The sequence below is a fragment of the Peromyscus maniculatus genome, chromosome 22 (assembly GCF_049852395.1).
Source record: "Peromyscus maniculatus bairdii isolate BWxNUB_F1_BW_parent chromosome 22, HU_Pman_BW_mat_3.1, whole genome shotgun sequence".
Taxonomy (NCBI): Eukaryota; Metazoa; Chordata; class Mammalia; order Rodentia; family Cricetidae; genus Peromyscus; species Peromyscus maniculatus.
This window is the reverse complement of record NC_134873.1, coordinates 56287089-56301259: the sequence shown is the minus strand read 5'-3', so window position 1 is coordinate 56301259 and position 14171 is coordinate 56287089. Positions and strand designations below refer to the sequence as shown.

At 46.9% G+C, this 14171-nt stretch overlaps 2 long non-coding RNA genes across 3 annotated transcripts; one reads left to right on the top strand and one right to left on the bottom strand.

Annotated features, from left to right (window-relative positions):
• The first annotated feature begins 1609 nt into the window (after positions 1–1609).
• On the top strand, positions 1610–9390 carry LOC121825118 (uncharacterized). Of its 2 annotated transcripts, XR_013047229.1 has the most exons (5): positions 1610–1691; positions 2792–2895; positions 3387–3435; positions 4032–6594; positions 7237–7896. It is a non-coding gene; the product is annotated as an uncharacterized LOC121825118 (long non-coding RNA). The 2 variants fall into 2 exon arrangements; XR_006067221.2 differs by having other exon boundaries at positions 4032–9390.
• A 527-nt stretch (positions 9391–9917) lies between these two features.
• LOC143270204 (uncharacterized) lies at positions 9918–13430 on the bottom strand. The gene is made up of 2 exons (XR_013047228.1): positions 11994–13430; positions 9918–10443 (listed from the first exon to the last, which is right to left on the bottom strand). It is a non-coding gene; the product is annotated as an uncharacterized LOC143270204 (long non-coding RNA).
• Positions 13431–14171: the final 741 nt, after the last annotated feature.

Sequence of the window (14171 nt, the reverse complement as noted above, 5' to 3'; positions counted from 1 at the left end):
AATGATTTAACGTAATTTCAGGACTAGCCTTGGTTTTATTAGCCGAGGACTATTAGGAAGTGAAGGAAGAGGCCCTCCGAGGCAAGATTCATTTCTGCCTTCCACGAAAGGAGAAGGGAAACACATGTTGGCTCAATGGGGTTCAGGGTATAACTTAATTCTTCGTCTGTTTAGAGAAACAACCCACAATTCCTCTTTCTTAGAGAAAAAAGGAATTGAACTCAGGGCATCAGGCTTGTTGGTAAACTCCTTACCTCTGAGTCATCTAGCTGCCCCAAATGTAGATGACGCTTAAAAGAGAAATTCCGAATCAAAAAGTACTCCGTTCTCATGGTTGGGTCTTCGTCGGGTGTTATCAGCACAAACAGGCTCCAGCCTCTGCCCAGGCAAGCTCAGAACCCCAGCTGGAGAAGGGGCTTCATTCCAGCAAGCCTTCATATTGAGGAACAGGACCGTTCCCCCTGTGTTGAAACAAACAGTGTTATCCACTATGGGATCCAGTCCAGGCCAGTGCCCATCAGATCAATCAACCTCTTAAAAGTCTTTTTAGGATATTCAGCTACAGTCATGAATTAAAGATTCAAGGGAGAGAAGAAGAGTGCCCAGCTTCCAGTGGTTAACACAAGGTTCACATCCAAAGTGTGGGGCTGCGGCTCCTTCCCCAGGAGGCCTGAGAAGATGGAGTAAAATGGAAATGACTTCAGTGGGACACGGGAGTCAAGTTATAGCTAAATCACACGTTAAAAGGACAACAACAAAAATCCAGACTTTTCTGTTTTCTGCCGCTATGTCTGATTACGTCCAAAAAGTGGCTGAGTGGAAGGTTTCACTAACCTGCCCACCGCTGTACTTCCAAGTCTCTGATGAACCAGCCTGCCTCCATCTTCGGCTTGCAAACCATCTTATACTAAAGGCAAACAGGCTCATTCCTGTTTATGACTGGACCTCTGTTTCTCAGGGATTCGTCTATGCCCCACCTGGACCCTTACCTACAGATGGTTCTGTACTGCCTGTTCCAGGAGATGGCAACCACGTCTTCATTTTAAAAAGTTGTTATGACCACCTTGCAATCATGTTTTTGTTTCTGGAGGTTGTTATGACCAACTTGTTATTCTTATGTTCTGTTCCTGTCACCCCACCCATTTGCCTGCCCAATCCCCCATTTGGAAACCCCCTATTCCTAAGCTATAAAAATCCTTATCTTACCCATGCCCAATGCTGATCTCTTTAGGGAGAGACAGCCTATGTAAAAGAATTTTTAAAAAGCTTGCTTTATTTAGTTTGGCCATGATGATTTGGGTTGGTGGTCTTCTTCCTTGAATCTGAGGGACTAACATCTCTAAGTCATGACTCCTATGTATGTGCAAGACTGTGGATGTGGTGAGGGGTGGTAGCCATAACCTCTAGATTTTACTTTCTGATTCTTTAAATTCTTCAAAATGTTTGCAGGTTAGAGTTATGCGAAAACTTTCTGGGCACAGGTTGGCAAGCAGGGTGTCTTCAGGGGCGACAGTGGTCCCACAGGCCTCCCACCATCAACGTAACACAAGAACTGTAGAATTCTGCAATCGACATCTTGAATTCTCTGTTGTTGTTGCTTGGAGACAGAGTCTCATGTAGCCCAGCTTGGCCACAGAGTCACTATGCAGCAGGAACATGGCCTTGAACTTCTGGTGTTCCTGCCTGTGAGGGTAAGTGTATGCCACGACCACACCTGACTGCCATCAGGAAACTCTTGTTATCTTTGTGTTTGTGCTCTGTGAATGAAGTCTAGTGGGACAACGAGGTCTTCACTTCCCTGCGGTCCTGTCTCAGTTCTCCAGGACACACTGACATCTGCTCCCTGCCCTGACACCCAGGCCCTGCCAGGCCTCCTTCTCTCTTGCCGCGCTGTTATTGCTGCCACCCTCCACTTGGGATGTACTGGGGTGTGGCGGTGGAGAAGGTCTGTGTTCTGTTGCTGGATCCCTGGCAGGGATCTGGGCACAGCAAGGGGATGGTTGGGATTGGCTGTGCTCTCCAAGGCATCAAAGGTCAGGACAGGTGGGCAGCAATCCCTGCCCTGGGGTGGCGGTGCCACTGTACATGTGGCTGGTGATGAGGCTATAGCCTTACCCAAGGACAGAGTGGCCCGTGGGCCACGGGCTGGGGCAGAGGGACTCTGGGAATGAGGTGGCTGAGTGAGTCCTCATTCTGGACTTGGGCTCTACGTCATCATTTTGCAACAGAACTTCTTGAACAGTGATCAGCTTCAAAGACTAGGGACGGGAAGTGGTGGAAAGAAGATTTCCTGTTTAATCCAGGTTTTAAATATCTCTAGCTTGGCACAGACAAGGAGGTTTCCCCAAATGAAGTGGAACTAGAAAGTGGGGGTATGAATGCAGAATGAAGGGGGAGGAAAGGCAGAAGTCATCATCAGCGTGATCCCAAATGCAGGCCTGGGCACAAAGATCCTCATCACAGAAAGGTAACGGCCACGTGGCCTTCCAGCGTAGGCTGACTCGATGCCCACGGAATATTTTTGGCTCCAGGCCACGCCTTCACAGTGTCCTGTGGAGAGGGTCATTTTGGCAAGAGAGGAAGATGTAGGGACACTCATGGCTGACATAGACCAGTGAGGACCAGGCCCAACAAGATCAGTGGTGTGGGCTTCGTGTAGCAATGGCTTCCTGTAGGGCTTCCTGAATCGTGGCGGGCAGAGACGAGAAAATGGGTCAGAACCTCCAGGATGCACACACTGAGGCCCAGCAGGCAGTATAAAATGTGCCAGCCTGCTCCCGGTTCTCCTTAGATCAGCGGAGAAGGAGCCAGGTGACCTTGCACTTGAGCACAGAATGGAATGAAGTCGAGTCTCAGCTGTGAGCTCAGCGATGAGGGAAGAGCAGATATTCTCTGGTGAGGGCTGACTTAATTAGCCATTTTAATAATTCATGAGTCTTTAAAACGCCTGCCAGATCCAGAGCTCAGATTCTGCTTCTGGTATTTAGCTCTGGTTGTCTCTTCCACAAATTGTGCCCCCTCACAGGACAGCCAGGAGGGAGCCTGGCAATAAGAGGCCTGGGTTTGGCCAAACCGTGTCCAGTTCTTAACCCTTCGGGGTTCAAAACCTCTTGGAGAATCTGGTGGAGGATCTGGACCCTTGCCCTAAGAAGATATGCATATGTACTTACAATTCAGGGCTCAACTGTCTCACCAGAAGTCCCCTTTCTTGAACCCTTGCTTAAGGATCCTTGATTTAGATCGTTTCTGAATCTATTTTTGGCTCACCCCCTAGCCAGGCTGTTAATCTGTCACCGCATTGCTGTGACTCTTTGGGTTTGCCGGCAACCGTCTCCTGTAGATTGTCTGCAAAGTGAAAAATGCATAATGCGATATTTGTTCATTAGGCTGAAGCCAATGTGAATGCAGAAAACAGAACGGAGTGAATGGAAAGCCGTGAGTCAGCTCCCTGCCTGCCACCTGCTACAGAGGCTGCCTGCTGAGGCCTAGGGGGTGGGCTCTGGGGTCAGACAGACTGGGGCCCTTGAATCTCATCCCAAGTGCCTTCTGGCTGTGACTTGGAGGAGCATCTTAACCATCCCGAACCTCAGTTTCCACATGCGTAAACTAGGGCTGGTAGGATGTAGCCTGTATCCAGATTTGGAGAGGACCAGGCTAGCTCAGTTCTGTAAACGCTTCTGCATGGTACTTGTGAAATGCCAAAAACTCCAGAACACTGCGTTGGTTGGTGCTGGGGGAGGGGACGTGCTTCAGAGGACACTCTGGGCTGGAGGCCTGTCCCCTTCCTCTCCGCCAGGCTAAGGTCTGAAGGGGCTGCAGGGGTGCTGGGGCATTCTGAAGCATTCTCTTTGTCACAGCCTTGGTGTCTTCCCCTCCATGCGGCGGCGGAGGGGTGGGGAGATATAAGAAACACTGAGGAGGGGAGACTGTGGGCTCTTTCTGGCTGCGAGCCCGAGTGCAGCAGAGAACAGAGCAGAGAGAAGGGAAAGCTAGCCAAAGAGCCCAAGAGCCAGGCTTCTCTTCTATTTCAGAATGGTGCAGGAGCCGGAGGGAGACGCGGCTGGATCCACCCCGCCCCCGCCCAGGGGAATTCGGAGCCGGAAAGTCAGCAAGGTGTATCTCCTGTTCTGCTGGGCCTCACAAGGACGCGGAGAAAGGGGAGTACTGGATGGATGACAAATGTCCCATCCTGGATGAGGTCTGGGACCGTGAGGTCGGGGTGGCGGAGGGGGACTTGGTGCCAAGACACGGGTGCTACCTCTCATTTTTCTAGCAACACTCCAAGATAAACGGCATCATCCTTCGCTGCCGATGAGGAAACCTGACTTCAGAGAAGCAACTCAAAGGCAGCAGCTGTTTATGTGTTGCCAAGGGATCTACACCAGCCCGGGGTTGCTTGCCTCTGAAATCCTCTTCTCCTTCCCCACACCGGCTCAACTAGGTGAAAAGGGGAAGCCTGGGCAGTCCTAATTCTAGGTCCTGGAAAGCCACCCCCAGATGCGGACAGTGCTGTGCAGAGTCTCAGCTTGGTAAATATTTGCCCCGTGACTGAGACAGAGAGAATGCTCCTTTCTTGGTCCTGGGCAGCCTCTTGGCAGTTCACACGCACTGTTTACCTTTTCCTCCCACATTCCCCCCTGAGGAATCATCATCCCCGCCCCCCCCCCCTTCCTTTCCATCAGTCTGCTCAACTGAAAACAAGGCAGAGCGGTGTGAAGCCGAGTGCCTGCCATATATAAAACCTGTCTCCAGTCTGTCCCCTGTGGCCTCAGGTAGCCTTCCAAACAGCAAGGATTCTAGGGAAGAAAAATATCTTCACATCATTTAGTCAGGTGGACATAATGGGATGGGTGTCTTGGGGGGGGGGGGTCTCCCAGCCCCACCCCTGAGGAAAAGGGCGGGGAGGTATACAGTTACCAAGAGGAAAGTGTCTGGGATTTCCTGGGGAAGCTGCCATCTCAGGGACTGAAAGTGAATCAGTAGGAAGTTCGGGAGCCGGGAGGTTCAGTCCCGCTGGGGCCTCTACTGAGGTGGAACGCTGTTGCTCTGGGGTGAAGCTGTGTCCTGGTTGGTTTGCAGCTCATGGTGCCAGGGAGAGAGCACAAGACCTCCACCCCCTTCCAGCCACCGACTCCATGGTGCTAATGAGCCCTGATTGTTAAATGGAGGGCTTTGTCATCCTGGTGTCTCTACAAAATCCTAGCATGGCTCTGTATTTTCTAACCAAGGCCCTAGGCTTCTTTTTATAGCACGTCGGTTGGGTATGACATGTTCCCCCGGGGGTCAACTTTCTATTTTATTGCCACTTTAAGAGTATCTGAGCATGTGTTTAGAATTTACATCTAAATAATAGATTTCTGGATGGGAACAGCGTGTATTATTACTTGCATTTGGTAAAGTCCCCTTGGATAAGAAGAACCAGCATAATATTAATTTTCCTTGCCGTCACTTGACAATATGAATTGGTTTTGTATAAGAACCAGGAGCTCATTGGATTGAATTTAGGAAACTGGTAAAAACAAATCTGTCTTCAGTGGGTTTGAATGATTACAGCATAGTAAACACACACAGGCTGGAAGGTTAATTTATCATTGCTTCCAGTTTTATTTATTTGAGACTCCTTCATCATGGGTATAAACAGCCTTTATTAAAGATTATGAATCCAATTTCCAAATGAGCTGTAAATGGCTTTCTATAGAGAGATTATTTGATTTGTTGTTTTCTTGAATAAAACATGGTTTTGCCCCGTGGGTTATGGAGCCTGTATATTAATATTGGAAGATAATTCTGTTGTGCTTGGCATCTGTGATGTGCAATGTTGGATTTGTTCTCTGATCTATCTGTCTTCACTCTCTTTAATAAATGCCGAGACCGAATGCCTAACCTCTTAAGACCTGCACTCCAGTGAGTCATAAAAGAATGTCTGTCTGTATGGCAGTTTATCACTGGAATGATAATTCTGGTTCCCTTTAAAAATGCGAAAGTGTCTGCTCTTCAAAACAGACTGCGGTGAAAGGCTAGAGAGATGCTGTGGGTCACTGCGGGGAGTCATAATTGACCTCCGCCTTTGTCGCATAGAAACAGGCTGACAGGGCATTAGCTCATTGCATACCGCTGAACTACCAATATGCTGCCCTCTGAGGTGGAGGCTGGGGCCAGGACTTTGCCGTTTGCAATTTAGAAAATTACCTAGAGCAGACCCTTGAGGGGAGGCAGCCTGCAGGAGAGAAGTCCTAGTACTTCCCCGAGTGCTGCAATGCACAAATGCAAATATTACAAAGGGAATTGGTGCCTGGGTGGGGTCTTCATTGTGCAGGAGGCTAGGAAGGTCCTAGGCAGGCCGTTTCTTCCAGTCCCTCAAGGCCAGTCAGTATACTTTAATATATTAAAGCTGTTGTCTGAAGGGCTAGAAAAGTTAACGTCTGAAGAGATCCTATCTCTCTAGGCAAGTTCCTTTTGTGTTGCTATTTTACTGCATCGTGGACTCCAGAGTCAAAGGCATAAAGTTCTAGTGGCTGAGGGTTGTCACTGAATGTCAGTTTCAGAAGAACTGAGTCCCTGCTGCTAATGACAGTATTGTGTCCAGCCTATAAGGTAACAACTTTCACATTTAAAAATTCGTTTTTATTTTTGAATTAGTTTTTTTTTTTCCCTTCCTCCAAAGGATCTCCTTATACAGCCCTGGATAACCTAGAACTGTCCATATAGACCAGGCTGGCTTCAATCTTCAGGTTATTACCCTCTCTCAGCCTCCTGGGGAGCTGAGATTGCCAGCTTGTGCCACCCTCCCCTCCCCCCAACCCCAGCTGGTCCATAGAACTTTAAAGCAGCATCCAACCAAAGGCCTGGGTGTCCAAATTAAATTGGGCCACAGCCCGGTCTTTGAACTTTATTGTCATCGGGGTTTTAAGCTGCTTCAATAATCCTGTAGTAAATACACATAGTTAAAGTATGTACTCTTGAATGTGTTGTGTCTCAGCAATGAGTCAGCCTAGACTAGTACAAGGCATCAAGTCAGGCTAATGTCTTAAGGGGGCTGGCCCCCTTGACACAGAGGGTGAGGGAGGCCCCGAGACTATCTGACATACATCTAAGTCTTCTCTTCAAACTCCAGACTCCCCTCTCTTCTTAACCCCCCCCTAAGGAATTCAAGTTTATCATTTCTCTCTCCCGTGGAAAGTAATTCTCTTCCTTCCAAGATGTTTCGGATAACCTTACTTCTGATCACATCTACAGCCAGGCATTACACTGGATCCGTTACATGGATACCAGAAGAACAGAACAACCTTCCAATACCAATAGACCGGATACTTAACCCGACTCGGGAAGTCATGCTTTATTCAAGAAAACAACAACTCAAGGAATCTCTCTATTGATGGCTCATTTGGAAATTGGATTCTTAAGCTTCATTCTTTTACTTTTGGAGACAGGTGCCCTGGCTGGACTCAGACATAGCCTGGGCTAGCCTTGAAGTCTTGCTTCTCCGGCCTCTGCTAGGAATTTAGGTGTATGCTACTTCCCCTGCTTTCATTCATTATCTTTAATAGAGCCTGCCTTAACCTCTGTCTGGACGGAAGGTTCTGGTTATCTTCTCTGTCTTGATAATCTTGTAGGTGTCTGCTCCTACATTTAGCATATGGCATATGTAAAATTACTCAGCTTTTTTATTCACTGATAGATTATTAATACGTATATAAATATGACATAATATCTTAGCTTATTTTAGTGGGATCTGCAAATTTTGCATCATCTTAGGATTTCAGTTTGACTCTTAGCAGTAAAACTACTTTTTCAAACCTAACTTTGCTTTCTATCTGACAAGAGATTATTTCTCTTCATTCTCTGTTTCAAAATTCCATTCTATTCTAAAAGCCATGGTTTTTTTTTGTTTTTTTTTTTTTTGTTTTGTTTTGTTTTTTTAATTTTATATCTGTGAGTATCGTACCTGCACGTAAGTGTACTTACTACGTGCATGTAGTGCCCATAGAGGCCAGAAGAAGATGTTGGATCTCCAGGGACTGGACTTATAGACAGTTGTGAGCTGCCTTGTGAATGCTAGGAACCAAACCTGGGTCCTCTGCAAGAGCAGCAAGTGCTCTTAGCTGCTGGGCCATCTTTTTGGCCACCCCACACCAAAACAAAACAAAACAAAACAAAACAAAACAAAACAAAACAAAACAAAACAAAACAAAACAAACATAAACCAAAAACCCTGAATTTAAACCTTGCCCTTCAAAGTTTTTAGACTACCAACACTCACACAACACACACACACACACACACACACACACACACACACACACACACATACACACCCCACATTTTTATGCTCTGAGTTCCTAAATTAAACATGTTATAGTCTAGCTTCATATTTGTAGACTTTTACATTTACATTTAGAATAGGAACTTCCACTTCTATTTAAAAAAAAAAAAAAGATTTCTTGAACTTCCATGTAAAACAGAATCCCTGCCCTCTCCCCATCCCCTCCTTCTCCCCGTCCCCTCTGTCCTGTAGGAAGAGCATTAAGTCCCCATCCCTCTCCCTGTCCTCTCCCTCTCCCCGTCCCCTCCCTCTCCCCGTCCCCTCCGTCCTGTAGGAAGAGCATTAAGTAGCAATGACAGTGAGTGTGTGGTTAGAGTGGGGTGTGGGGGGAGGGGGCCTCTGCAGAGGCAGTTCTGATGCTCCTGCGCGGAGGGCCCGTGCCTCCCCCATCCCGTCAAGCCCTGCCCCTCTAAGCCCCCTTCCACCAGCTTCCCGTGGGCTTTGGGGTTTCCAGGCAGGTTCAGGGTTCTCTCACAGGAGACAGCATGGGGAAGAACCTGAAATGCTCAGGGCTACTCAGAGCTCGCCTAGAGAACAAGGCACCAGGATAAAGGCTGTGTTAAGAAGAAGTTGTGAGGACCAACAGATAGCCAGCCAAGCATTTATGAACAGCTGAAAATAAACACATAATAATGGCTTTTAATGTGTTTAAAGTGAGCAGGGTGTGTGTGTGGGGGGATGCATTTAAAGTCCCTTCGGATCCTTGAGTAAGGTGGCTTCTTCTAGGAGTTGTCAGAGAAAATACAAGTTACACTTGGGACATTTTGTATCAGAAAGCCAAACAGAACTCCAAAATTGATAGAGCCACAGCAAAAGGACATAGGAGTTGATCCGAACTGCTCACACTCACCAAATCTGGTATGACTTGAGTATCAAAAACTAAGACACTGGGGCTGGAGAGATGGCTCAGCGGTTAAGAGCACAGGCTGCTCTTCTCGAGGTCTGGAGTTCAAGTCCCAGCACCCATAGGGTGGCTCACAACCATCTGTAATGGGATCTGGTTCTCTTTTCCGATGTGTGTGAAGACAAAACAGATCACTCATACACATTAAACAAACAAACAAACAAACAAACAAATAAAACTAAGACACACACAGAGAGAGAGAGAGAGAGAGAGAGAGAGAGAGAGAACCAAAACTGTACTAATGTTCACAAAAAAAGAGAAGGGCTAAGGAGTTATAAGAATACCAGATCTCTATAGAGGGACAGAGTGTTACCCCACAAACCGCTTATTAGTTAAAAGTGGAAAGTATATTCCATGATGAGGTCTGCCATCTTAAATGATCAAATTACTATCAATGCTGTAGAACAACACTCTCACATGCTCTTTAGAGTACACAATGTGGAATACACAACGCTCTCACATGCTCTTTAGAGTACACAATGTGGAATACACAACGCTCTCACATGCTCTTTAGAGTACACAATGTGGAATATACAAATAGTACCTGTGATATTTTTTCCTAGAGTCTTCAACTTGAATCTTGTCAAGTGTTTAGAACTATATTCTAGGTTATCAGAAACACAAGAAATAGAGGAACAAACTCAACAATGCTGTAAGGAAATGAATAGACAAACCTAGAATATTTCAGAAATATTTCAGAAATATCACTGTTGGGGTTGGGGGTGTGGCTCAGTTGGTAACATGTCTGCCTAGCATGCATGAAGGCAGAAATAGCAATATCATAAATAGAAAATGCAAAAACAATTCAGAGAGGGGACATTGGGACCCAGCCCCTTCCTCTCTGTGTCTCCGTGTCCTGGCCAGCATGAAGTGAACAGATATCCTTGGCCATGAACTCTCAGGGCCATGACATGTTGCTTCACCACAATTCCAAAAGCAATGGGGTCCGGTGACCGTGGAATAAACCCTGGAGTCAAAGCACATCTTTCCTCCGTGTACGGCAGTTTAGTTAGATCATTTAAAGCCCTTCGGAGCAGACAGCCATCTCCCCTAAGTTCCACAAGGGGAGCCTGGAAAGATGGGCTGGGTAACCAATGAGAACGGGGAAAGATGAGGAAGAAAAGGGAGCAGTCTGCAATAATGCCAACCTTCGAGTCTTGAGGACCGACGTCCCTCGTTTCACCTGTCAGTCTTACAGTAGTCAGAAACCAAGCCACTATAAAGAAAATGAGGTAAGTAATTTGAGGTCCACTTGCAGAGACATCTCCACGCAGTCTTTCATGCTACCAATGATGCAACAAGATCAACTCTTTTCTGTACAAACATTCTGAGAATAAAAACACACTTTGTTTCAGCTTAATTATCTGGTGGTTAGCTGCTTTAATTCTTAATTTCATGGTGCTAATATATTTTCTAAATAAGACGAGAGGCAAAAACAATTAGAAACTCAATTTAAAAATAACATAAACAAGATCACACAATGACAAAAGAAAACCCTGGGGAAGGTGGGGTGTGGTGATGCACACCTTTGATCCCAGCACTTCCAGGACTTGGGAGGCAGAGGCAGGTGGATATCTGTGAGTTTGAGGCCAGCATGGTCTACATAGTGAGTTCCAGGACAGAAGAGCTATGTAGTGAGGGCCTGTCTAAAAAAAAAAAAAAAAAGTGCAAACAACCATGTCTACCAAACTTGTTTTGTTTGAAACTAATTTGTAGGTTAGCATACAAAGTGATGGTTTTTGTGTGTGTGCATGTGTGTGTATGAGTGTGTGTGTGATGTGTGTATGTGTGTGTATGAGCGTGTATGTGTGTGCATGTGTGTGTGTGTGTGTATGTGTGTATGAGTGTGTGTGCCCCTGTATATATACATACACCTGGAAACCAGTGGAGGATGTTGGATGTCCTGCTCTGTCACCCACCTTATTCCCTTGGAGCAGGGTCTCTCTGAACTTGAAGTTCACGTTTCAGTTAAGCACCCAGGATCCGCTTGGCTCTACTCCCTAATGCTGGGGTCACAGGCATCAATGCCATGCCTGGCTTTTATGAGGGTGCCAGGGAGTCAAACTCAGGTCCTTGTGCTGGCGAAGCAAGTGTTCTTACCCACTGAGTCCTCTCACCAGCCCAAAGTGATAGATTTCATTTTGGCATCTTTATTCACAAACTTTTATCTTATTCCTGGTCCTCCACTGTTCCTCCTCCATTTCTCCTGCCCCTTCTTGCTGGTCCCCTCCTTCCTCCCAGTAGTTCCCACAAGAATTTCATTACCTTCTCTTTTTCCTTCCCTTCCTCTGTCCCCATCCCCCCTCTACCCTCTTAAGAGCCCTTCTTTATCTCTCATTCATATCCATTTAACAGATTTTGAGAAAACGATCATTTCTCTTGGAGTTAGGAAGACATGGTGGGGGTGGGGGATGTAGGCCTTGGTCCAAGTACGAGCCAATGTCCAGTAGAAAGGAAACAGGAAGCAAATCAGCAAAGACTCGCAGGAGTGGGCTCAACACACACAGACACTTGTGAGTGACAGGGTGAGGTGCGGTGGCGGCTCTCCCTCTCCTCCCACCTCCCCACTCCCCATTCTCCCCCCCACCCCCCCAACCCCCCACTCCCCCACCCCCACCCCCGCCTCCAAGCAGATGCCAGCAGCATTTTCAGTATTTCTCGACAGGGCCTCCATTTTGAACGTCCCAATCTGTTCACCCTCTAGACACCCCTCCCCACAGGACTGAGGGGTACTTTCCTACCCGGATCATATCCCACCATACACACCTTCGAGGCTGCTCCATTTCTCCAGGACTGGAGAACTCCCTGCTCAGACAGCCAGGCGGTAGGCTCTTTCCTCAGTCTACTCTCCTAGGGATGCACATTAGCTCTCTGGAGATGACATGATGACAGACGGGGCAATGATCACGTCTCCCTGTTCCTTCATCTTTGTATTACGTGGCCTAAAGCACCCCTTTCCTCCTCTTCCGCTTCCACTCTGATTCCGGTGTGTTATGATACGGATGTGCCCGCTAAGAATTCACATGTGAAATTTAAATCCCAAATTCATGTCACTGGTAATTGGAGGTGTGCGGTTGGGAAGCCATCAGTGTTAGATCAGATCAGGGTGCCCTTCAGCGGCTGTGTAAGAAGACAGGCACAAACTAGCATGCTTGGTCTGTGTCGCACGGTGAAGCCCTCCACCATGCTATGACAGAGCAAGAAGGTACTTAGACCAAGTAGGTACTGAGTGCTGGAACCATGTTCTTGGACTCCCAGCCTTCAGAACCAGGAGATGAATTTTTGTTCCTTGTCATCTGTTGCCTCAACAGAAAGTGCAGAGATACTAAGTGTCTAGAAAGTGTCTCCCTTGCCCATTAGTATATTCTCTATGGCTTCCCATGCTCACTTCCATCACAATGCATTTAGAGTGTCTAACACAGTCTATTGGTATTTACTGAATGAGTGGTCAAGGTTTTCAGGATGATCAAACACCCCGATTTTCCTGGAAGGGTCTGGTTTTAGCACTGGATGTTCAACAGCTTCAGAAACCTGTCGGTTCTAAGAACCCCAAACTAATATTTCAAAACTTCTTTGATGAGCAAATAAAAGAGTAGCAGTATGTCAACATCAACATTGAAGGCCCTCGCCTTTTCTTATGTGTACGAGCATGAGTGATTTGGGATGATGATGCGATGATTTCGTTCCTTCCCTATATTCTTCAGCCCTCATTGAACCGAGAATGCAGTAGGCAAAACATGATCTGGCTGGATTCCTGTCTGTTAGCATTTAGGGTGTGTGTGTGTGTGTGTTTACTCTTTCATGAATATGAGTGTCTGGGCTTGCAGAGGCCAGAAGAGGGCATTGGATTCTTTGGAGTTGGAGTTGCAGGCAGCTGTGAGCTGCCCAGCGTGGGTGCTGGGAACTGAACTCTAGTCCTCTGAAAGAGCAGCTAAAGCTCTTACATGCTGAGCCATCTCTCTAGCCCTGGGTTGGATCATAGATATTCTATAACAACTCATGTGTGGAAGGCTTGGTATCCAGGCAACAGTGCCCGGAGTTGGGACCTTTCAGCTCGTGATGGGACCACGAGGGCTCTGACCTCACAAATAGATTCATTCATTCATGGCTTCATGGATTAATGGGTTTGGAGGAGAGGCTTGATCAGAAAAGCAAGTTCTCTTTGCTTCTTGGCTGCCAAGAGTAGCTTTGCTCTGTCTCCTGCTGCTTCTAGGATATTCTCCCCGCACTAGAGGCCCCAGACGACAGAGTTAAGTGACCGGGAAGCCTCAGAGGCAGGAGCTGTAGCTCTTTCGTCCTTTTGAGAAGTATTTTGTCACAGTGATGGAAAGCTAAGAAACACATCAACCCTGTTTTGCCTCACAAAAGGAAAAAAACGGCTTAACTTTTTCATCCAGGCTCCTACTCTCTGAACTACAGAAGAAAATGATTTCTGTCCTGGCTTCCCAGTTCCTTCGAGGTTACGTACACAGTCTAGACACACAATGCCCTGGAAAATTTAGGACTTAATTTTTTCAGTTTGTTGAGAAGCCCTATATTCAAGAATGCCATGATGACCGCCCCTCTGCTCCTGTTCACCAGCAAAACCGGCTAGAAGAGAGAGGCCATGGGGAGGAAGTTGTCCAAAGATAAGGCTTGTGGTATCTCAATTCTGCAAATGAGGAAGAGGCGGTGGAAGGAGGAAGTCCATTCTCATTTTTCCCAAGATGGGCAAAGGTAGAGAACTCTAAGATCTCACCATGGGAACCGGACAGAAAAAAGATACGGCCAAGGCTCCGACAGGGTGGTCATCGCTGACTTTGCTTCTCAGCTGGCTACTGCCGGAGCTAGGCAGTGCTCTATGTCATGTTTCGGAAGACAAGTGCTCTATAAATAAATTGACTTGGAACAGTCTCAAATACACATAAACCACAATGGCTTTAAATGTAACCCTTGACTTTTATT